At 43.0% G+C, this 24,961-nt stretch overlaps 1 pseudogene; it reads left to right on the forward strand.

The window, feature by feature from the left end:
• The first annotated feature begins 17,520 nt into the window (after positions 1-17,520).
• On the forward strand, positions 17,521-21,372 carry LOC110307425 (large ribosomal subunit protein uL6 pseudogene; annotated as a pseudogene).
• The last annotated feature ends 3,589 nt before the right edge of the window (positions 21,373-24,961 follow it).

The raw sequence follows: 24,961 nt of genomic DNA on the forward strand, positions 1-24,961 counted from the left end.
TAGCTGAATTGAATGTGTCTCCGTTCGCCAGCAAATCCAGTATATTTGCTACGTAGGATGTACTTTTGCACCGGGTGTCTTAATTAGGTTTTTACTGCTGTGAGCAGACACCATGACCAAGGCAACTCTTATAAGGACAACATTTAATTGGGGCTGGCTTATAGGTTCAGAGGTTCAGTCCAGTATCATCATGGTGGGAATATGGCAGTATCCAGACAGGTGGAGGCAGAGCTGAGAGTTCTACATCTTCATCTGAAGGCAGCTAGTGGAAGATTGACTTCTAGGAAGCTAGGACAAGGGTCTTAAAGCCCAAGCCCACAGTGACACACTTACTCCAACAAGGCCACACCTCTAAATAGTGCCACTCCCTGGGCTAAGCACATACAAACCGTCACAGCAGGTTTTGTTGATACCTTTACTTTTTTTTTATTTAATTACTTTATTTTAAATTAAGTGCACATGTGTGGGTCTCTGCACATGCTGCCAGTGCCTTTGGAGGGTAGAGGTGTCAGCTGCTCCTGGAGCTGGAGTTACAGGAATTGTGAGTGGCTCAATGTGTATGGGAGATGGGACTCGGATTCTGGTCTCTTCATTCAATAGTAGTGTGTTCTCGCAATGGTTGAGCCATCTCTCCAGCCTCCTGATGCATTGCCTTTTATTTATTTTATTTTAATGGGTATGGATGGCTTGTCTGCTTACACATCTATGCCCCACATGTATGCCTGCTGCCTCAGAGGCCGCAAAGAGGGCATCAGATTTCCCTGGAACTGGAGTTGCAGTCATCAGTGCTACAAATTGAGCTCAGCTCCTGGAGGCACAGCCAGTGCTTTGACCGCTGAACCATCTCTCCAGCCCTGATACATTTACTGTGGATGCAAGTCCTAGATGGATATTCTTTCATGATTGCTTGCTTTGTTTATTTTTGGAGGCGAGGGTCTCACTTTGTAGCCCCAATCTGCCTGCCTCTACCCACTGAGTGCTGGGACCAAAGGTGTGCACCACGCAGGCCCCGTGCGATGGCTGTTCTTGCCACCAACTTGACGTAACTGGAAAGAATACACCTCAGCTGAGGAATTGGCTCTATCAGATGGGTCTGGGCAGACCTGTATGGCATTTTCTTGACGCTTGATTGACGCAGGAGGGTCTTGCCCGGTGTAAGCGTAAGCATGGAAGCGAGCCAGGCAGCTGCGTTCCTCCATGGCCTCTGCTTGGGTTCCTGCTCCAGGCTCCTACCTCAGCTTACCTCTGTGACCGACTGCAACCTGTAAGTCAGATGCCGACTCTTCTCTTCCCAAGTTTGCTCTGGTTACTGTTTTATCCCAGCTCCAGAAAGCACACTAGGACATCTTGGTACTTCCTTTACCTTTAGTCCGTGAGGTTTCTCAGGATTTGCTTTCAACTGTATGCATGTGCATGTCCATGTATACGTGTGTGTGTGTATACATACACACACACACACACACACACACACACACACATATATATATATATATATATATATATATATATATATATATATGGAGAGAGAGAGAGCGCGCCTTATTTTGAGATGTGTACTGGATCTCATTGTGTAGCACAGGCTGGCGTCCATTGCTGGGATTACTGCTGTACCCTACCATGCCCAGCTTAATCTCCTAGATTGAATGCAGCTTCGAAGCTTCAGTGGTTGCCATGGAATCCTGAATGTTTTGTTGCTCACCCTGATTCCCACCCCCACCCCCTTTTATTTAAGTTCTTGGAATTCTTGCCCATTTTGAAGCTTGGAAATTCCTATTAGAATTGTCTGAATTGGGGGCTGGAGAGATGGCTCAGAGGTTAAGAACACTGACTGCTCCTCCAGAGGTCCTGAGTTCAATTCCCAGCAACTACATGGTGTTATTTTATGTACTCATATACATAAAATAAATAATTCAAAAAATGAAAAATAAAAAGAATTGTCTGAATTGAATTAAGCTAATTTCTCTTATAAACCTATGGTCAACACTTTATAAACCCATTTAGTTTTGTGTTTTGAGACAGAGTCTTTTTTTTTTTTTTAAAGATTTATTTATTTAATGTAGATGACTACACTGTAGCTGTCTTCAGAGACACCAGAAGAGGGCATCAGATCCCATTACAGATGGTTGTGAGCTACCATGTGGTTGCTGGGAATTGAAGTCAGGACCTCTAGAGCAGTTGGTGCTCTTAACCGCTGAGTCATCTCTCCAGCCCTGAGACAGTCTTTTTTAAAATTTTTTTAAAGATTTATTTATTATTATACATAATAATAAATACTAAGTACACTGTAGCTGTCTTCAGATGCGCCAGAAGAGTGCATCAGATCTTATTATAGGTGGTTGCAAGCCACCACGTGGTTGTTGGGATTTGAACTCAGGTCCTCTGGAAAAAGCAGTCAGTGCTCTTACCCACCAAGCCATCTTGCCATCTTACTATGTAACCTTAACGATTGGCCTAGAACTCAAAGAGACCCACCTGCCTTTGCCTCCTGGGTGCTGGGGTTGAATGCGCACCACCACAGCCGGCTTCACTCAGTATTGATAACAACTGTTCGAGGTACAGGGTGATATCTTGGGTTTATAGATGAAAGCTGAGCCTCACAAAGGCTAACTAACTTGCCCAAGACCAGTGGAGTGGCTCCATGGTGGAGCACTTGCCCAGCATGCCCCAGGACAGGGTGTTGATTGGCCAGTTTAGTTCTGTTAATGGTGGTGTTCCTCTGGCTTCAGGGTTCCATGTGACATCAGGTGGCATCTCGTGTGTTTGTGTAAGCCAGCGAGGGTGGACCTGAATGAAGGAACGGAGCTAGGTTCCTTTTGTCTTTTTCTTGCTTCTTGTTTCAGGACAGGGGATCAGATAGGTGTGTGTTCTCTCTGGTGCTGAGTTGTACTCCGTGCTGGGTGATGTCCTCTCAGAACTCCCTACGTGTCTGTCCTTTCTTGTGCACTTACTGTGTGCAAGGCTGTTCCTAGGGGATTTAGACAGGACCAAGTTGGTATAAGTTCTCTCTCTTTTTCTTCAAGGTTCTGATTATTTATTTGTTCATTTTTGACTGGATTCAGACTTAGAAATAGAAACTCTCAGCTCGGACAACCTATATCTCCTGGTCACCTGTTCCTGGCACTTTTACATAAAATAAAGTGAATAAACCTAATGAAAAATTTTTAAGAAATGTTTTGGCTGCGTGTACCAAGTGTGTGTCTGTCTGGTGCCTATGGAGGTCAGAAGAGGGCACTGGATCTCCTCTGGCACTGGATCTCCTCTGGCACTGGATATTCTCTGGCACTGGATCTCCTCTGGCACTGGATCTCCTCTGGCACTGGATATTCTCTGGCACTGGATCTCCTCTGGCACTGGATCTCCTCTGGCACTGGATCTCTGGCACTGGTATTACAGATAGATGGTCTTGAACCACTCTGTGGGTGCTGGGTATTGAACCTGGGTCCTCGGCAGGAGCAGCTGCCATTCCTCAGTGTTGAGCATGTCCCCACTGCCCTAGCATTCTTCTTTGACATCCTTGATTTTCTTGGCCAAATTTAGCATCCTCAACAGCTTCCTCATTTTCTTAGTGTGGCGTTTCTTCAGAGCAATGCATTCACATTTGTGTCACAGGATGCTTGGAGTAACAAGACAGTGAATCTTGTGTGCTTCAGTCCTGGGCTTCTGATCTTCCTTAAAGGCTCTGTGACAACATTGGCAGACATTATCTCTTTTAGAGAGATAGAGACGTTTGCTGATTCCTTTAGCTCTTTTACGCACCAGCTATGGAGGCCGGGAGCATGCCAGCCCAGGACTGTCCCACTCCCCTTTCTTCACAATAACTAAGTTGAGAATGCTCAGACTGGCATCCACAGTGCACCTATGAATAGGCTTGCACCTCCTCTCTCTAATTTCTCTGATCCATAACAAGAATGCCCCTTATCCAACAGCAGGCATCCTGTACTGTGGGTCAAGACGCCTTGCTCATGGGAAATCCTTGTTTCTTGTCTCTGTCACTTTATTTTAATGTGTAAATGGGAGCACGTCAGCTTCACACTCTTCACCCAGAGCTCTGCCAGCTACTTCTGAGGCTGTGGCTGTGTGCATCTAAGAGAAAGTACAAGTTTGTGTTCATCATCCACGCCCAGTGTTTCCCATGGCCAGTGGCTGGGAAGGAGATATTTAGCTTCGTCTCAGCACAATGAAAAAGAGCTCAGGTTAAAAAAGAATAAAATAAAGACGGTGCCTGATGTGTTGCAGGCCAGCTTTGAACTTGCTACAGCTAAGGATGACCTTGGAGTCCTGATTCTTCTTCCTCCCATGGTCCATCATTATGTGTTCTTGGTTTTATAATCAGGGAGTCTTTCTCTGTGGTTCTTTTCCAGTTCAGAGTCCTCTCATCTTTTCATCAGTATTGTTGGGAGCAGGATATTCAATTGCCTGTGTTAGCCTGTGGAGTCCAGATAGGTAAATCCCAGCGGCTGATGCTGATGCTGATTTTGGAAATGGTCTCATGAAGCTCAGGTTGGTTCCCAGTTCCCAATGTACCTAATGACCTTGACCTGTCTCCGCCTCTGAAGTGCTGAGGAAGGGGGTTTTGAGCAAGTGAGGGGCCTCAGGACTTGGTCAGCTCACATCCAAGTACATGTGGGCTCCCCGGGAGCCAGGCTGACCTGTCTCAGTAATGACACATGCCATCTTGGTGGCTTCTGGAGTTTGATTATTTCAAAGGTTTCCAGAGAACTTTTTTGTTGTGTTTACTTAGATTCTTGGTGTTTCTGATGTGTTTTAGACAGAATGTGGGATGGTGAGATGAAATTAGGGTCAAAGGGGTTGACGGCATCCTTACGACATGTGGGAGCTAGGACGCGTCCTGAGTGCTGACAGCTGCATCATCTGCTTGGCAGGGTCTCAGAAAACGACAGGGTACACCTGGGAAAGCATGGTTCTTCGATGGTTTTTAAATTTTTATTTTATTTTATTGAGATAGGGTGTCACTACATAGTCCCTAGCTGGCCCAGAACTTGTGAGCAGTCCTCCTGTCTGTCTCCCTAGGCGTTATGTGGATTCCAGCCACTGATTCTGCTTCCTTCCGCACGAGTTGGGTGTAAAGCTGCTAAGTTACTTAAGTGCCTGGCTACTGTTCCGTCTCTCTTCCCATTGGCTACTGTCCAGTCAATCTTCCCATTGGCTACTCTCTAGTCTCTCTCTCTTCCCATTGGCTACTGTCCAGTCTCTCTTCCCATTGGCTACTGTCCAGTCTCTCTTCCCATTGGCTACTGTCTAGTCTCTCTCTCTTCCCATTGGCTACTGTCCAGTCTCTCTCTCTTCCCATTGCTCAGCAAAGATGATTCCTTTCCTCTCCATTTTGACAGTGTTTAGTTCTGTCTCTTGCTTTAAGTTTGGCAATGTGACAGTATAGTGGCTTTTTACCACCCCTCCCACCCTCAAATACCAGTCAGGTTGAACATATGTTAGCATATGGAGTTTAGGATCCATCACAAAATAACACAAAGATTTAACTTACCACTGGATTGTCGCTTGGCCTTTTCCCTCTCCTCCTCCCAATTCGAAATGTCTGCCTTCCTCTTCTCTCTACATTTTTAAAGAAAGGGCCTTACATAGTCCAGACTTGCTTTTGTTGTATGAGAAAAAAAAGTTTCCTGGGGACACGCAACATCTATCTACTCACCCCAGACGGGGAACCCACAACAGACCAAAGTATGATATCACCAAAGTCCAACACAGTGAGCCTGTGCGTTTACTGGGGTTTAATGCAAGAGTATGTGTGAGGGGAAAGACAGGAGCAGAAATGACTCAAAGACAGCTGCAGGATCAAGGCCTACCCCAGCATGGGTGACAGCTCATGAAAGCTGGGACGCTGGAGCACACTGCACAGCCTCCAGGCAGCTCAGCAGGGCGGAGAGTGTCCCTTCCACGTGGCTCAGATGGTCTAACCCTCTTCTGAGCAGCTTACATGGCTCCTCTTAGTTTCAGGTATCGGGTCTCAGAATCTTCTTGACAGCTTGGTGTCTAAGATCCTTCTGTGTTGCTTATCTTTCTTATGGGGACTCTCAGCTTCTGTTGCTTACTCTGGCAAGAAGGGGTATAACTGGACTTTCATGGACCTACTGGGTATGTAAATAAAGATGCAAAGACATTTGTATATTTTAAAAGCTTAGGCCTTTAGCTTGAGCTTTCCCTCAGCTCCTCTAACCCCACCAATTCTGCCTCCATCCTGTCATGTGGTCAGGTCTGTCTCTCTGCTCATGTTCACATCTGTCCACCTCTGCGTCTGCTGGCTGAATCCTTTACTTCTGATTCCTCTCCCAACATCCCTTTCTCTTTTCCAGAGAAGTCCCACCTTCCACTTGCTGCTTAACTATTCTCCGTCTGCTATTTATTAAAGCCAATCAGAGAATGCCTTAGGCAGGTGAGGAAGGACAGAGACATACCTTCCCACAGTATACTCCAATCTCTTCCCCGTTTAGTCTCCAAAATGTCTTTCTCTCTTAACATCAAAAACTATATACAGTAAGAACAATTATGAAGACTATCGGGTAAGAATGACACTCACCGAGTTCAGTCCGTGCCAGCCTTGGAGAAAACCCTTCATTACCTTCCTATCTTGGTGAGTCCAAAGCTTTGTACTGACTAAATCACTTTCTGTCACCATTCAAGCCTTCACATCCTCTGACTCCTACAGCCTGCATTTTTAATCTCTAATAAGGAAAACTGTAACTATAACTCTCTAGCCTTCAACCTCATCTGAGACCTGAGAAGGACAAATGTTACCTGAGTGAACAGGAAGTGCAGAGCAAGCAGCTCCCAAAGCTGTAGACATGACAAACTGCTGGCTGCCTGGACAGTCCAGTCACCCAAGGTTCCTACATATTGTTGGGGCATCCATCTTCGGACATCAGGCCAAGAAGATCTGATAGATTCATCCGTGAGTTTTGAAGGATTAGCCTACCTTGTCTCACCGAAGTTGGACGATCAACTTCTCAGTGTCCTGTGTGTCCACGGTTTGGACAGCATGCTGTCAGTAACGGAGATGAGAGGCATTTGTTCATTTGTTTGTTTGTTTGCTTGCTTTCCCAATGGCATCTTGTGCAGGTTCTTCAAGGCCCATCATAATCATTAGAGTAGAATGGGTGCTGCCAGGAACTTGTATGTCTCTGTCAGAAAAGTCCTTTATTATTAAAATATCTTAAATGTCATATTCTGCAGATCTCTGAAGTGTTTTGAAGACCATCTGTCTACCTAAAGTATATCTCAGTAGATAAACATTGCTTGTTTCTAGCTATTCACTTTACATAGAGACTAAATAAAGCTTGTTTCTGTAATTAACTAAACTAGTGCCTAACATGACTACAATTACGATTATTTATAGATGACCAACTACTAACTTTTATTTCTTAATTATCCTAATCAGTTTATAATAGCAGCATTCAAAGGGACTAGAAGTTTATATCAATTTTATAGATGAATTGCATATGAACAATACCTTAAACAAGAGTTGAGAAATATATACACTATGTTTTGGCAAATATAACCTTACATTTCTGTCAACATACAAAAATCCATACCAATGTAAAATATTTGATACTTCATGTTGCTTTCTAGCCTAAAAGTAGAGTCAATCTACTTTTCTTTTCCCTATATCCATATATTCCCCTCATTTCTTTTTGTCTCCCTTTTCCCTCCTTCCCCCTAACACTAGATAGGAGAGAAAGAAAGATAGGGGAAGAAAGAGATTCCCTGAGTCTAACATCCCTGACCACGACCATTAGTAACTTGTAACCAACCCCCTAAACAACAGTGAACATCCATAATCCAACCAATGACCAAAATCATTCACCCCTCCTCTCAGAAATGGGGCATCATTTTCTTAAGATTGCTTCCAGGGCTGGAGAGATGGCTCAGTGGTTAAGGGCACTGATTGCTCTTTCAGAGGTCCTGAGTTCAATTCTCAGCAACCACAGGATGGCTCACAACCATCTGTAATAGGATCTAATGCCTTCTTCTGGTATGTCTGAAGACAGCTACATTATACTCATATACAATAAATAAACAAATAAAAATAATATTGCTTCCTGCTATCTGGGTGCAATGGCATCATTTGGAGCATCCTAAAAAAATTGGGGCATTGGTGAAGTCCTGGGAGAGCCGGCTGTTTCACTTGTCCAGGCTCTGTGGGATAGGAAAGTGCAGGGCTTAACTGCAGTCCTGGCTGGAACAGTCTGTGAGGCTGGACCATCTGTGCTAGCTGCTTTGAAACTGTCCTGGAATGCAGATTTTTGAGGAAACGGACTGAGGCAATCTGTGAGGCTGGATCACCATGGACCACTTGCTTTGTCTTCATTGGTGCCTTGTCTTTTTGCTCTGAAAACACAAACTTTTAAAGGTAAGTTACATGTATGCATTAACACAAATTTTGAATGTGTAGTGTGCACAAATCAGGTAAACATGAGTCTCAGCTGTGCTTGAGTAGGTGAAAGGCATCAAACGTTCTAAGTCCGTTTGGACTGCATAACCAAACTGTAATGTAAATCTTCATCCATGTCATGTGAAAGGATGGTGTGTAACAATAAGCCCTGAGGACTAGGGAGCCAACAAGATTTATCGGCTTCTGTAGACATTCATGTCTCCACCAGTCTCTGAGCTGTTCCTATGTAAGGGTATCAGCATTTGTGTCAGCTGCTGTATTGGCTGGTTTTGTGTCAACTTGACACAGACTGGAGTTGTCACAAAGAAAGGAGCTTCAGTTGGGGAAATGCCTCCACGAGATCCAGCTGTAAGGCATTTTCTCAATTAGTGATCAAGGGGGAAAGGCCCCTTGTGGGTGGGACCATCTCTGGGCTGGTAGTCTTGGGTTCTATAAAAGAAAAGGCTGAGCAAGCCAGTGGAAGCAAGCCAGTAAAGAACATCCCTCCATGGCCTCTGCATCAGCTCCTGCTTCCTGACCTGCTTGAGTTCCAGTCCTGACTTCCTTCAGTGATGAACAGCAATGTGGAAATGTAAGCTGAATAAACCCTTTCCTCCCCAAGTGCTTCTTGGTCGTGATGTTTGTGCAGGATTAGAAACCCTGACTAAGACAGTTGCTATGTTGTTCCTCTGGGTCTCTCCTTCCATGTTTACAGCCAAGGTTTTCAGGAGGCCTTCCCTTAACTTAGAAGGAATTCATAGCTTTCCACTTCCTGTTGAAACAAGAGCAAATCCTCTCTCCAGAGCATTCCCTGACTTCCATTCTGAAGTTAATACATCCTTATAATATATGGGCTAATTTCATTCTGCAGTCCTTTCTAAAATCCAATGTTTTTCAGCAGCTGTGCTACCTGTCTCATTGGCATTTGAAAAATTTAAAGTCAGTGAGGCATTATTTAATCTATCTCTGGGAAATCTCATACCCCTCTTCTGTTTTATGAGCATTTCCTTTCAAGTATGGTGAGATCTTTTAGACTCTTCTGTATGTTGAGCCTCTAGATGCCTTGGATCAAGTGGCTGTAACTTTTTAAAATTTAAGGGCCATTGCTCTACCTAAATAGGCTGGTAAGTTAACCATTTTAGTGTAGGGCAGTTGGTACACTGTCAGCAGTGGCCCTCCTCATAGATTTGGATTGCCAACCTGTGCTGTGTCCTGCTTACAGACAGCTTGAACAGTCTGCTGCTGTCTTTCATAACATTTCTCAGTACCTTTGTCAGGAGCATCTCCTATTTTCTATGAAGTTGGAGGAATGCTAATTCCTGTGCTTCCCACTGTTGCAGTAGATCTCATTGCCACATGCTCATGACTGTATCTGCCACACATGGCTTGAATCTTCCTGTCTGACCTAGTGGTTGTATGCATTTCATACATTTTGGACTTTGTTTTACCTGAGACAATGTTCCAATCCCTAGAAGGTCTGTAGATACTTTTGAAGTGGCCAAGCTGGATTCCTGGAATCTTATGAAATTGTTACATCTGCTCCTATATGCACTAAGCCTTCAATCTCAATTCCATCTGACTGTAATTTCAACTTTCATCTCTTATCATTTAAGGCAGCTTGCCAGAATATCTGCTATATTCAGAATCTCATCTTCTATTAGAGTAAGTGCTACTTTTTCTCTGGTAAATGGTGTATCTAAGTTTTGAGCAGTGCTGTTTGTCCTGTCGGGCTTTAACTTTTCTAGTCACAATCCAGAGCTGTTTTTCCTTGTCTGACAGGAAACAAATGATTCACGCTGTTTTCTGACAGGCCCTAAGCAAGGCTCTGTAGTCAGTTGTCCAACAGTAAGGGATTGACTCAAATGTCTCTGGATGATCTACATTCATAAGCCCTGTGTCCACTCCTTCCACATCTATATATCACAGGGAACTTTCTCCCTGGATTATCATTAGGGAAGAATTTATCCTCAGAATTTATCCTGCAGAATTTATCTGCAGTCCTTGAGGAAATGGGCTGATCTTTCACCGCCACAGCAATGGATATTTTGAGTTTTCCAATCTTTTGACATTTTTTTGTCCAACTTCAGCCGAATGGTAAGCATTAGACTCAGTATCCTCAGGACTTTAATCTGTTCATTAGTAGGTGCAGATCTGGTCCTAAAAGGTCGAATAGCCACTTTGCATTCAGCATTAGCATTCCCAAAGCTAAAGATTTGGTTAAAAATTCCCTAACATCTGTATCTGATATTGTTCTATTTAGAGCTGAAGTTAATCTTTGTAAAAAAGGCATTGAAAGATTTAATTGAACCCTGGGCTATCTTTGTAAATGATTTATGTCAGGGTTCATGCTTGATATCCAAGGTGGGTGCAGCGTTGGATGAAAGCCAAAAGCTGATGACTTCTGGCTACTTAGTTCTCGCTTGCAATTCTGAGGCCAAAAGCTAATGGCTTCTGGCAATTAACTCTCTCTTACTATTATGGGGGCCAGAGCTGATGGCTCCTGGCAATTTGACTTTCTTCTACTCTCCTGAGGCCAAATGCTGATGGCTTCTGGAAACAGAAAAAAAAAAAAAAGTTAAAATCAAACATAATTGAGGTATAGAATTGTAAACTCTTTAAGTTAGGCTAGATCATAGAGTACTTTATCTAAATTGATACATATGATGAACTGGATGTTATAAGTGTTACCTTATAATTTGCATAATTGTTATAATTATGTTCAATTAATATCTGAGAGAAAAGAGCCTTTTTAATTGGACAAAAGGGGGGGTGTAGTGGGTTTAGCCTAATGCTGCTTGTATTTTAATGTTAATTTGGGTCCCCAAAATTGTTTGCATGAGAGAGCCTGCACCTAAGACACTGAGGGACCCTGCCTCCAGTTAATTCCGATTGGTAAATAAAGATGTCAGCAGCCAATAGCTCGGGAGAAGCGACATAGGTGGGGTTTAGGATTCCTGGTCTTGGGACTGGGAGGAGGAGGAAGGAGAAGGGAGATCCATGATACCTGGAGAGTATGGAGGGAGAAGAGACGCCATGCCTGAGAAGAATGCAGGACAGAGGGCATGGCCACCATGTGAAGGAGCCAGGAGAGCACGGCCCAGAGCATCGTCCCGTTGGGCTGCCCTCTGGGCCCAGAGCAGCCGAGATAGGACTTAGACTTAGTAAGTACTACCTCGGGATTAACCATGTGGAGGTTAGGCTAGCTATTGTGCCGCTTAACTCATATTAAAACATAAAGGCTGTGTGTGTGTCTTTCATTTACAAACCACTGCGGTGCTACTGAACCTGCCGCCAGGCTTTATTTATTAAAAGTTAATTCAACATTCTCCTGTAGTGTTTTTCATGTTTTAACACAGAATATATATATTTTTTTAATCCCTCTACTTCTCTCCTTTCTTTGGATACTTCATCATATTATTTTTAAACTAAACATTTTTTTTTTCTTCAGCACCTAAGCACATTTCAAAATGTTTCTATTCACTTAACACATTGCTGGTTCCAGGAAGGTGGCCTTTCTGTGCTGCTTTCATCTATAAGTTTCTCAGTCTGGTCCTAGCTTCCTCTGTCTGCCAACTGTTCTCTACCACATGGGCCAAGCCTTGAAGGGGCTGTGAGCCTGGCTGTGATCCACTGGTATGCGTTACTAATAATTAACTTATACGTTTTAATTATGTTTAAGAGTTTATAGTAGCCAGGCAGTGGTGGCGCATGCCTTTAATCCCACCACTCGGGTGGCAGAGGCAGGCGGATTTCTGAGTTTGAGGCCAGCCTGGTCTACTGAGTGAGTTCCAGGACAGCCAGGACTACACAGAGAAACCCTGTCTCAAAACAAAAACAAACAAACAAAAAAGAGAGTTTATAGTGTTTGTATAATATAATAGGCTTAAGCTCAAGGCAGTGTGAGGACAGGAAAGGGTTAATGAGTTGGGAAAATGGTTAAGAACCTTGTCTGAGAGAGCTCTTATCACAGGGTCACATCTTGTATTGTAGCTTATTTACTTATCAACAGCGGAGAATTTAGCTTTAGGAAGGGGAGATGTGAGAGGCGGATGGGCTGAAAGGAGAGGGCCTGTTGGAGCCATGGCAGCGAGGAGGCTGTTGCAGTTAGCCATACATGGGCCTAAGGGAACAAATGGTCGGTCGCTGTGACCCAGGAATGGGCCTAAAGAAGCTGAAGTTCCTGGAGGGACCGTAGTGACAGTTGTTAAAGAGTGTTAGAGAGGCTGATGCGCTCTGTACATGAGCATTGAGGCCTCCCGACCAGGCCAGGCTGGACTGCACAAAGTGGGCGGGGCTGACATGGGAGTGAGCATGGCCTGGTCCAATGGGCAAGGAGAAGGGCGGGGTTACCAGAAGAAGGAAGGGGGTGCTCCTGGAGCTTTGTTGGAGCTCAGGCAAACTGAAAGGAAGGGGCTGTGGCAAGATCCAGAGCCATGTGAAGGACATGGTGAGCTGGACTCTAGAATTTGGACTCTAGAATTTGGAACCACATCACTTACAAATGATGTTTATGTACCTCAGGAGGATTGGATTAACAGCTTGGTTTGGAGCAGCCATAGGTCAAGGGAAGGGGGTTGAGATTGGGGTTCGAGCCCTTGAAGGCAAGGTGGTTTGCCGCATGACCATCCTTTCTAGTTGGATCTGAGCCATAGAAAGTTGGCTTCAGGGCTGGCAATTGTGAGACCCCGACTTAGAGCGTCTCTCCCTGGAAGGTAAAGCCCCTGGATGTTCCCCAAGCTTGTTTTCCCTGATCTCTAAAAATACAGCCAGGAAGAAGCTCTTTGTTCTCTATAGCTAGCAAAAAGCCTTTTTGTTTCTATACTTTACAACCAGAGATGCGATAATTGTAAAAAGACCCAGCCAGGCACTTGCCTGGCTTCCTGTGCCAGGACACCGTGGCCAAGGACATGGTGATAAAAATTCAGAACTCACCAATTTTCACCAAGGACACCAGAAAGAGAACTCCTCCCAGCTCCTCCCAACTCCTCCCAACTCCTCCCAATTCCTCAGCTAGCTGTTAAAAGCCCCCTACTGTTAACGCTGGGGGTCAAACTCCCCCACCCCTAGGAGTTCATCCTCAGCTAGCTGATAATAAAACCTCTTGCAGTTTGCATCAGGTGTGGTTTTCTCTCGAGTCATTGGGGTGCTGGCCAGCTTATCCCGGGACTTGAGTGGAGGCCCAGCTTTGGGGGTCTTACACAATCAGTGGAACACTGGCAGTGTATCCATAATTTTTAAGTTTCTTTTGCAATATTAGAGCATAACCATAACTTTGGAAAGCAAAACCCAATTTTTAACAGTATAAACAATCTATTCTCTTTGAAAACCAATACCAAAAGCATTAACTTTCACGTTACAAAGTTTTTGGCTGCCAGTTCTTATATATCAATGTATGACAGTGTAACATTTTTTTTGTAAATATGTTTTGTTTTATTTGTTTACTTATTTTATTTATATGAACTCACTCTAGGTGTCTTTAGACACACCAGAAGAGGGCATCATGTCCCACTGTAAATGATTGTGAGCCACCAAGTGGTTGCTGGGAATTAAACTCAGGACCTCTGGAAGAGCAGTCAGTGCTCTTAACTGCTGAGCCACCTCTCCAGCTGACAGTCTAATTTTTAATACCTCATCAAAGAGACATTGTTTTAAATCTTATCCCTTTTAAGTCTAGTTTCTAGGATAAGAATTACATAAAATATTATCCCAATTTAGAAGTATCTTTGGAGAACTGTTTTCCTGGGTTGGCTCATGCCACATGTTGTTTTTCTAGAATGACTCCAACCCTGAGTTACCAGTTTTAAGCTAACTTTCTGTTACCAATGTTACAATTTTTTAATAATACCCAATAACTTGTAAGCCAATACTCTATAACCAAGACATGCAGAACATATTTATACCTTAAAACCAGTCAAACAGAAATGAAGTAGCTACACATATCTTCTATATTTATACCAAACAAAATTTTCTTGCTCTCTCTAGCTGTAATTTAAAAATAAATAAATAAATAAATAAATAAATAAGGCACCTTGTTACTTGCTGAACCCAATAAGCACAATTACAGAGAATTTGAAAAAAGAAACAACTATCAGCTCATTTACCATAGAACGTGAGAAGCTGCTGGACACTTTAAGAGCAGTTTTTCTCCAGCTATGCTTGACTCCCAGCTACAGTGCAGGGTAACTGACTTATCAGCTTCTGCCTTGCAAATTGAGACTGCCTTTTAAACTAAATCAAGAGATGGAAAGCCAACAGATAAAGTTTTAACCATTTTTTAAAATTTTGAACATGAAAATAGAACAACAGTCATTCAAACAATGAAACAAAAACAGACATAAATTGACACGTGGACAGATTGGTGCACCAAAGACAGGCAATACACAGAGAGGGAAGAGAACTTGATGTAACCATCGCTAAGGTTGTTTCCAGGAGGAGCCGGAGAGGAAACAGGATGTCTGATTTCCTCCTGTTCCTAGGAGAGCTCTGAAATGCATTTTCCTTTTCTTTTGCTAACTCATCCCAGACAGGACAACTGCTTTTCTGAAACCTATTCTCTCTTGCTTTCTCTTGTCATATGTATATTTACCATTCCTACTTCTGAGAACTATGCACAGCTAAGTTACTTACTTGAGCTAAGAATTTTTCTAACGTTTTGTTGTTGTTGTTGTTGTTATTGTTTGGTATTTTTTTCTTTCTTGATATCTCTCTGTAGACCAGGCTGACCTCGAACTCAGAGATCCACCTGCCTCTGCCTCCCAAGTGCTGGGATTAAAGGCATGTTCCACCACTGCCCCGCTCTCTCTCATTTTTTTAAACCCTGCTCCTCTCACCTGATGCAGATCTTGGCTGCAGACAAATGCCTGTATAGAATTCCCCTGTCCCAGTGCACTGTCATACCCTTAGGTGAATTCAGCATTGGGTCCACACTGACTCAGTCTAGTCTGTAACCTTTTTGCACCTCCACCAACAGCCTCCAAAAGATGAAATTTATGGCTAGCGATAGTATCAATGCTGTATGTTGCTTACCGTGTGTCTGTTGAGCTCCACCAAAGACAGCATTCCTAAGTAGATCCCCCCTGCCCTGTCTTCAGACCCCAAATTGGGCACCACCTGCAGTTGTCCAGAAGCCATAGAGAACTTGGTTCACCTGAAAGGGAGGCTGGGAATGAAAAAGGATGGGTAGGCAAGAGAAGTATGAAGCCAAGACAAAGACTTTTGATCAAGGCTCAACGTTTAATTTTCAGCTCTTTGTTTATATAAGCAAACCCCACAGACTCATCCTTTGTTTTAGCCTGATTGAGTTGTAAAGCAAACTCAGCTGGTGGTCAACTCCTCAAAGCTCTGGTGGGGAAATGCAAATATGGCAAGGCCAGGCTCTGACTCCCACCAGGTTGTAAAACCATTGGGGTTTGTTTAGCCTATTCAAGGCTAGGGGAAGGGCTCAGTAGAGCCTCACCTGCTCCCAGGTGCTGAACCCCAAGGTTTTCCACCTCTTGTACCTGGTAGACAACAATCCATGAAATGCTCTCCTGGTTTTTGCTTGAGTCCCAAAAGCAGAACAATAGCCCCCTCCATGGTGAGCTTAATTCCTCTTATAGTGCAAAGCCATTTTTGTTCAAAGTTGTTAGGCAGCCTTTGTATCTGTACAGGAGGCAAAATGTGTGCTCCTTCACCTTGTAGGGCATCAGAGGCTACTGGGAACATCTCTAGAAACATTTCCCTGTCTAGAAACTTCTCTCTCATCATAAAGGGTGGCCTTCCTACTGCAGGAATTCCTCCAATGCTGTGATCACTCTTTATTAACTCTATTAGATCTTTCTATGACCCAGCCAGCCCCCCCATGATTAAAACAGAATCCTAAGGATTTATTTAATCATCACAATTATTGGCTAACTATTCCTAACCTATTTTTCTTTTCTTTCTTTTTTTTTCTTTAAGATTTATTTATTTTATGTATATGAGTATGCTGTAGCTGTCTTCAGACACACCAGAAGAGGGCATCAAATCCTATGACAGGGTGGTTGTGAGTCACCATGTGGTTGCTGGGAATTGAACTCAGGACCTCTGGAAGAAAAGTCCATGCTCTTAACCACTGAGCCATCTCTTCACCTCAATCTATTTTTCTATAAGGTAGACTAGCTAATTCCCACCTGGGATCTCCATTTACTTACTGTTTGAGTCTTGCTCAGGCTGTCTTTTTAGCTCCATCAGCCTGTCCTTAGAATGCATTTCTCCTGGCCACCTGGCCACATGCTCATGGTCACTATCCTCTCATGGTGGCATCCTTTTCTTTCCATCTTCCTTCTCCTCCTCCCTTTTCTTCTCTCTCCTCATGGTCCCTTCCTGAGACCCCTAGCCTGGTAACTGAAATCCCAACTACCTCTATTCTCCCAAGTAATTGGTTGTAGCCATTTATATTTAACCAATAGTTTTAAACTGGGGTACAAGCTTTGTACAGCTTCATTTGGTATGTGTGAGAATGTGCTTGTCAGGGGGCAACAAGATCTTAGGGTTCAGAATTTAGCATTTGAATACACAACGACAGACCAACCTCCAATATTTTCTTCTTTTTTTTTTTCTAAATAGAGAAGTTTTTTTTCCCTCTTACAATCATGACATACAATAAGAACAAATATGAAACAGTTATTTAAAAACTATTAGGTAAGAGTTATAGTCATGATGTCCAGTCCGTTTATTTTTGGCTATTTTGGATAAAGTACTCTACTACATGTCCTATTTTGGTGAGTTCAGAGTTCTGTACTGCCAAGCAGTGGTGGCGCACGCCTTTAATCCCAGCACTGGGAGGCAGAGGCAGGCAGATTTCTGAGTTTCAAGGCCAGCCTGGTCTACAGAGTGAGTTCCAGGACAGCCAGGGCTACACAGAGAAACCCTGTCTCGAAAAACCAAACCAAACCAAACAAACAAACAAACAAAAAAACCCCAGAGTTCTGTACCTAAATCATTTTTTATCATAACTTGTATTACCATCCTAAAATATTTCCTTAGACCTAAAACATCTTCTCAAATTCTGAACAAATTAAGCTTAATTGCTAGATTATAACTGTCTAGTCTTAAATCCCACCAGAGACTTGAGAAGGAATAAGTATTAACTGAGTATGCAGGAAGTGAAGGTGAGCAACTTCTAAAACTATGGAAATGACACAGGAGCTGTTTTCCTGGATGCCCCCAGATTGGGCATCCATCTGGCCCAGTATATCTGACACTTTTTTTGTGTGAAGCAGGAATTATGAAAGGCTAGCCTACCTTGTCCTTGCAGAGCTTGGTAGTTGACTTTCCTGCATTCATGTTTGTCCTTTTTGGACAGCATTCTGTCTGTAGTTGAAGCTAGGGCAGTTTTTGCCCTGTGGTCGGTTGCCACATTTGAAGCAAACTCCACAAGGAGCTTCTCCAATGTCTCATCTCGTCTTTGAAGTAGAAATGGGGTCTGCCAGGAGCAGACCTGTCTCTGTCCAAAAAAAGGCTTAAGTTGATAAAACATCTTTAAATGCCATATTCTGTGATTTTCTGAGCTTTTTGAAGACCATTTATTTATCCATAGCATATCTCAGTAGGCAAATTTTGTTTGTTTTTAGCGATTTACTATTTCTTCAACCTAGAAAGCATATTTTGTGATAAACTGGTCTAGAATTAAAATGACCATGAGTTTGGTTGTCTGACTATTAACTTTCATTTTTAAATTATCCTAAGAAGTTTGAATAGCAGCATTACATAGGACTAGAGTTTCATATTACATTATTAAGAATCATCTAGACATACTAAATCAAGTAAGAGTTGAAAGCATGCAATATATAATATTATAACAAAAATGAACTTAATTTTTGTATCCCTAGACAAAGGACTATATCATTGTAACATAATATAACCTTACTATGCATCAACATGCAAAGATTTGTATCAATATAAGATTATTGGCTATAAAATGTTCCTTGGTTTAAGAGTAAATTCAATAATCTACTCCTTTTTCCTATTATTCCTATAATATTTGTATTTTCAACCCCTTTTCAATCCCTGTCCTCCTACATAAGAAAGAAAGAAGGATAAAAGAAGAGAAGAAAAATCCGAGTCTAACCTCCTATACCTTGGGTTTTTTTTTTTTTTTCCTGGTTAAGATAATTTAATAACTTGTATCTAGGGCTGGAGAGTTGGCTCAGTGGTTAAGGGCACTGAGTGCTCTTCCAGAGGTCCTGAGTTCAATTCCCAGCAACCACCTGGTGGCTCACAACCATCCATAATGGGATCTAATGCCCTCTTCTGGTGTGTCTGAAGACAGCTACACTAGTATTTTACTAGTATAAATAAAGTAAGTATTTCCTAAAAATAGCTTGAATCTAATCCCTTTATAACAACAAGCATCCATCACTCAACAGAATGACTAAAACCTACCCACCCCACCTTAAGGGAATGGGGCATCACTCTCTTAAAATTGCTTTCTGCTGATTTGGGGTGAGGTATTTAATTTGGAGAGGGGCAAGAAGATTGGGAAAATAGTCTTAAGTTAGCATTTGTTGTCCTAGTCTCTATGGTATGTTCTTACTGTGTGTCATTTATTATTGTTCCTGATTATAACAGCCTGAAAGGCTGGACCAAATGAGCTAGCTGTTTTGAAGTTGTCCTGGGAGCAAGTTTTTTGAGGAAACAGCATTGAGATAGTTTGAGGCTGGGATCTGGCAGGGTACTGGAACAATATGCCCCAGCATCTCAGTAACCCCTGAGGGTGGCTCTTGTTAGGGTTGTTTATCACCTTGAAGGTTTGAAGTAAATTATTTAACTCCTGAGTAGTCAAACCAATTGTAGGCCATAGCCAGTTAATATCTCTCAGTAATTTTTGAAAATTATTAAGAGTTCTTAATTGGTTTCTCCTGATTTATACCTTTTATGGTCAAATTTCACGCAGACTTACCTTATATCTTAGGTAATTAATAGAATCTCCTATTTGTAATTTTTTTAGGAGCAACTTGTAATTCCCAATAAGGCAAAAAATAATTTTTTTCTTCATGAAACACTCTTTCTAAGGTATCTTCGTTGTAACCAGCCAGCTGAATGTCATCCATATAGACATAAATTATGACTTGAGGGACTTGCTTATGAATTATTACCAATGGTTGTTGTACAAAGTATTAGCATAAGGTAGGACTGTTCCTTGTTCCCTGTGGCAAGACTTTCATTGGTACCTTTTGGTTAGCATTGAGTGGTTAAATGTGGGCATAGTGAAAGCAAATCCTTTTCTTGTTTTTGTAAAGGAATTGTGAAAAGGCAATCTTTTAAATCAATCACTATGCTAGGCTATTCCTTAGGTAACAAGAAAGGCAATGGGGTTCTAGGCTGTAAAGAGCTCATTGGCTGAATGATTTTATTAATTGCTCTCAGATCTGTCAACATCTTCCATTTGTCAGATTTCCTTTTCATGACAAATACAGGAGAGGTCCAAAGGCTGGTGGACTCCTCTGTATGTTGAGCCTTCAGCTGCTCTTGGGTAGCTATTCTAGTACCTATAATTTTTCCTTTGTCATAGATCATTGCTCAGTGCAAACAGTCAATCACCTTAGTGGTAAGGCTGTTGGTATTTTGTCAGCAGTGGCTCCTACAAGTAAAGTTGAAGAGCCAGTCTTCATTGTACCTGTGTATGGACAGTCTGTAACTGTCTTTGATAACATTAAAAAAATTTTTTTGTTGTTGTTTTTTTGAGACAGGGTCTCTCTGTATAGCCCTGGCTGTCCTGGAACTCACTTTGTAGACCAGGCTGGCCTCGAACTCAGAAATCCTCCTGCCTCTGCCTCTGCATCCCGAGTGCTAGGACTAAAGGCGTGCGCCACCATGCCTGGCTTAAAAATGTTTTTAATCAGGCATTTATCACCTATTTTATGGCTTGTTCCTGATATTGAAGGGATGCTAATTGGTGTTTTCCATTGATCTAACAGATCTCTTCCCTATAAGTTTATGGCTATATCAGACATGTATTGCTTTAATTTTCCTATTTGACCTTCTAGCCCTATGCATTCAAACCATATACTTTGTTTTATCTGGGATAAAGTTCCAACTCCTCTAAATTGAGTATCTACCGCTTGAAGAGACCAATCTGGAGGCCAATATTTTGTTGAATATAGTTACATCATCTCCAATGTCTACCATTCCTTCAATTTATATATTATTTATAAATACCTTTAGTTTTGACCTCTGATCATCTATAGAAGTTTGCCAAAGTATTCATTTTGTGGCTCCTTGTTTTGTTTGTTTGTTTGTTTTTTGTTTGTTTGTTTCAGTTATAGAAGTTGCTCTGGCTCTTTGCCCCATCTACTGCGAAGAGGAAGACCATTCTCAGAAATCAGACTGTTGACATTCCCGAGAATGTTGAAATCACTCGGAAGGGGCACACAGTCATTGTGAAGGGCCCCAGGGGGACCCTGCAGAGGGACTTCAATCACATCAACATGGAGCTGAGTTTTCTTGGGAAGAAAAAGAAAAGGCTCCGGGTTGACAAATGGTGGGGTAACAGAAAGGAACTGGCCACCGTCAGGACCATCTGGAGTCATGTTCAGACCAGGCTGGCCTGAACAAGGGTGTCACACTGGGCTTCCGATACAAGATGCGGTCTGTGTACGCTCACTTCCCCATCAATGTCGTCATCCAGGAGAATGGCTCTTTGGTTGAAACCCAAAATTTCTTGGGTGAAAAATCCATCCGCAGGGTTCAGATGAGGACTGGTGTTGCTTGTTCTGTCTCTCAAGCCCAGAAGGATGCATTAATCCTTGAAGGAAATGATATTGAACTTGTTTCAAATTCAGCTTCTCTGATTCAGCAAGCTACAACAGTTAAAAATAAGGACATCAGGAAGTTTCTGGACGGCATCTATGTGTGTGAGAAGGCAACCGTGCAGCAGGCTGACAAGTGAGGAGGCCTCGGTTTCCTGGCTCCAGAAACAAGATCCTGATCACAAGAACAATTTGGGCTCTTTTGGGAGAATAAAAGACATATATTGAAAAAGAAAAAAGAAAAAGAAGTTGGTCTGACCTTGAAATCTGGGGTTTTAATGTTTCTTTTTAGAGTGTTGGGGACTGGAGTTGTTGTGCAAATAATGGAGAGAGGACCACCAAAGTAAGAAATAAATGAGAAGCTACTTTATCCACCTCAGGAAGCACTTCTGGCTGGCTAGGGATGCAGCCAGACTCAGGAGATGAAACTGTGGCCTTCTACAAGCAGATGTTCAGGGGATAATTAGGAAGGAATTCATAAATTGAGGGTTTGTCCTTGAGTAATGGCCTGTCCCAATATATGTCTGTTTGTGATAGTAGGACACTTGTACAGGCTCAAGGTTCTTCCAACAGGCAGCAGTCTTATCTCAACTTTCATGGAGCTCATGCAGGCCAGGTATCTTGTAGAATGGAGGACTAAGGGCATGCAGTAAAATGGGGGCGGCTGACCAATGCTTGGAGTTACTCACCTGAGTTTATTTACTCACCTGAGAATCAGAACTGAATTAAACCCTTGATTTGTCAATCTCCTCAAGGTTGAGTCATCGGCCTAGGGGGTAAATTGAGTCCTAAGGACCCTTAACTTTACTGCCAAAATTCGGACCCGGACAAACTGAAGGAGGGCATTTATGAGGTAGGCCCACATATCAGGGCAAGGATTAGAAAGAGTAATGGTCTGTTTTTTGCTGAGACTAGGGTAGTCATCCAGGGGGACCATGAGAACCAGTTTTTGGGTGGACTCTCATTCTTTAGCCTCGTCTTGGAGATATTTTTTAACCAAGGAAAGAGATTCCTGAATCACTCCAGGATGATTTGCATAAAAACAACATTGTTCACCCAGAGACAAGCAGAGGCCCCCTTATTGTAGGAATGAAAGGTCTGGGCTCCTTTGGTAAAACCACCTCAGCCAGAGTGTTGAGGGATCTTTCCAGGTGCTCCACCTGGGCTAGACCAACATCAATGGCCACATTTAATGTTTTTTTTTTTTTTAAAGATTTATTTATTGATTATATGTAAATACACTGTAGCTGTCTTTCTTCAGACACTCCAGAAGAGGGAGTCAGATCTTGTTACGGATGGTTGTGAGTCACCATGTGGTTGCTGGGATTTGAACTCTGGACCTTTGGAAGAGTAGTCGGGTGCTCTTACCCACTGAGCCATCTCTCCAGCCCATGTTTTGTTTTCTTTATCTTTTTGTCCTTCATGACTAGGACAACTCTTCCACACTCAGAGGCTCCGGTTATCCCCAGCCCTACCAGAGAAGTTAGCCAATGCCAGGTGTTCTTTCATAGCCTCCCGAGAATAATAATAAACCTGGGGGAACAATTTGGACCAGTACACACAAATTCTTTTTTCCCTGGAGGATTTGAGACTGTGTACAAAGCATTAACCCAGTTCTGCTGGCCAAGTCCCCTGGGGGTGGAGGTGAGAGTCGGGATAGTGGGGTTGAGAAAAGGAGGGACCGATGGAACCTTGGGCTTTGAGTCTTAAATTTAACAGGTCTTTGGGGTGTTGAGAGGCTCTCAATCTGATGTCTGGGCCACCCAGTTTCCCGTCAGGACTGGGCTGGATATGAGAGTGGTTGCTGGGAATTGATCTCATTGACCTTAATGGCAGTTGGGGTGGTCAGGATCATCGTGTGGGGCCCTTTCCAGTAAGGTCCAAGGATCTTTTTGTGATATCTCTAGACTCAGACGAGGTCTCCCAGTGGCAGCTCATGAACATGCTGCAGGCACGTCTGCAGGAGTTGGGAAGACGTTGTGCTGCACTGTCTGGAGTGCCTGGACTTAAGAAATGTATATTCAGACATCCTAGCCATAATCTCTGGAGAGTTTGGGAACCAGAGGAAGGGGTCTACCAAACATGATTTCGTAGGGCATCAGCCCATAGGAGTAGGGAGTGTTTTGTATTCAGAACAAGACAAAAGGTAGGAGGGTTGTTCAGTCATTGCCAGTTTCTAGGGTTAATTTAATCAAGGTCTCCTTTAAGGTCCAATTCATCCTCTCTACGTGTCCTGAGCTTTGGGGGTGATATGTATAATGCAGTTTCTAATTTGTCCCATTGCCTTAACTAAGTCCTGTACTCCCTGAAAGACAAGGCAGGTCCATTGTCTGATCCTATTACAGAAGGAAGTGCGTAGCTTGGGATGGGTTCACCAGTGATCTTTTTGACTGTGGTGGGGGCTGTTTCCTTTTTGATAGGGAAAGCTTTTACCCATCTTGAAAAGGTATCTTTAAAAACTAGAAGATATTTATATCCATTTTTACCAGGTTTTACCTCAGTGAAATTCACCTCCCAGTGGACTCTGGGTGAAGTTCCTTTTTCTTTTGTTGTGAGAGAACTCATTCCTCTGTGGATTAGTAGCCTGGCAGGGGAGATACTGTATGTGCCAGACCATCCTCCATTAACTGGTTTACCTTAAAGATTTCAAACTCTGAGTGTCCCAGAAGCTCCTGTAATCTTATTTGGCCAAGGTGTGTTGCTGTGCGGATTTGGTAGATCAGAGACTTGGCCAATTCAGCTGTACCTCCATTTATCTTTTAATCTGTATATTTGGTGAAGAGGCAAAGTCCTTATTCTCTTGGAGAGACTATTCTGGCATCTCAGGCGGTGTAGGTCCTGGCGTTGTTATCAGTAAGTTGGTAACGGCTAGGGATCCTCCTTGGCTACTTGGTCTGCTTTTTTTTTTTTTTTTTTTTTTTATTGCCCTAGGCTTCATAAGAATTCTCCTTCTGGTGCCCTGGGCAGTGGATGAACTTTTCTGAGGTCCTGTGCTGGACAATAGTCATTAGTTCTTGGCTTCTTAGCAGGCAGCAGGGGAATATTCCAAGGTAACTGAGCTGGGACCAGGATCCCATGTCCCCTCACTGGGTTAAGTGTTTTACGATACCCTTTTTGGCCTCTGGTGTCAGTGGATGTTGTTTGACCTAATTGGATAAGGCTGTGGTCCTACCTAAGGGAGACCAAAACTGGAGGCTGTTAGGTGGCCAGTCCAGACGGCTTAATCTCTACCCATTCACTTGGAATAGTTTTAGTTCTGTCAACAGGGGAAATTACCCTGTGGCTGTTTTAGAGAAAAAAAAAAGCCTATATTTTCCCTCTAAGTCTAGGCTCAGGTCACAGACTTTGGGCCTTGGGAGATTGGCATCCCCTTCCTGGTGAAGTGGGTCTGAGCTTTCATTTTGCTCAACAAGTCTCTCCCCAAAAGGGTGTAAGAGCAATCCAGGATTACCACGAAGGAATGAGACCCTTCCTTGGTCCCTAAGTCTATACAGTCTGTTTGGAGGTCCAAGGACACAAGGCTATTTTGGTGGTCCCTTGGACCCAGGTTTCTTTTCCTGATAGAGGGCCTGAAATGGTGGGCCTTGGTATCCACCAAGAAGTCAACTGACTATTCCTCCACTTGTTGGGTTACCCAAGTAGGGCCCTGAGCCCCGTTCCCTTCCGTTATACAAGTTCACTAGTTCAAGGACCCTTCAACAGTTATTAGATTCTCTTTGTTCTGAGGACATTCCCCTTTCCAGTGGCCTATTTCTTTATGGTATGCACATTGATCCTTTTTGAGGCG

This window comes from Mus caroli, unplaced genomic scaffold (genome assembly GCF_978045245.1).
Source record: "Mus caroli unplaced genomic scaffold, Mus_caroli_1 scaffold_2, whole genome shotgun sequence".
Classification (NCBI taxonomy): domain Eukaryota; kingdom Metazoa; phylum Chordata; class Mammalia; order Rodentia; family Muridae; genus Mus; species Mus caroli.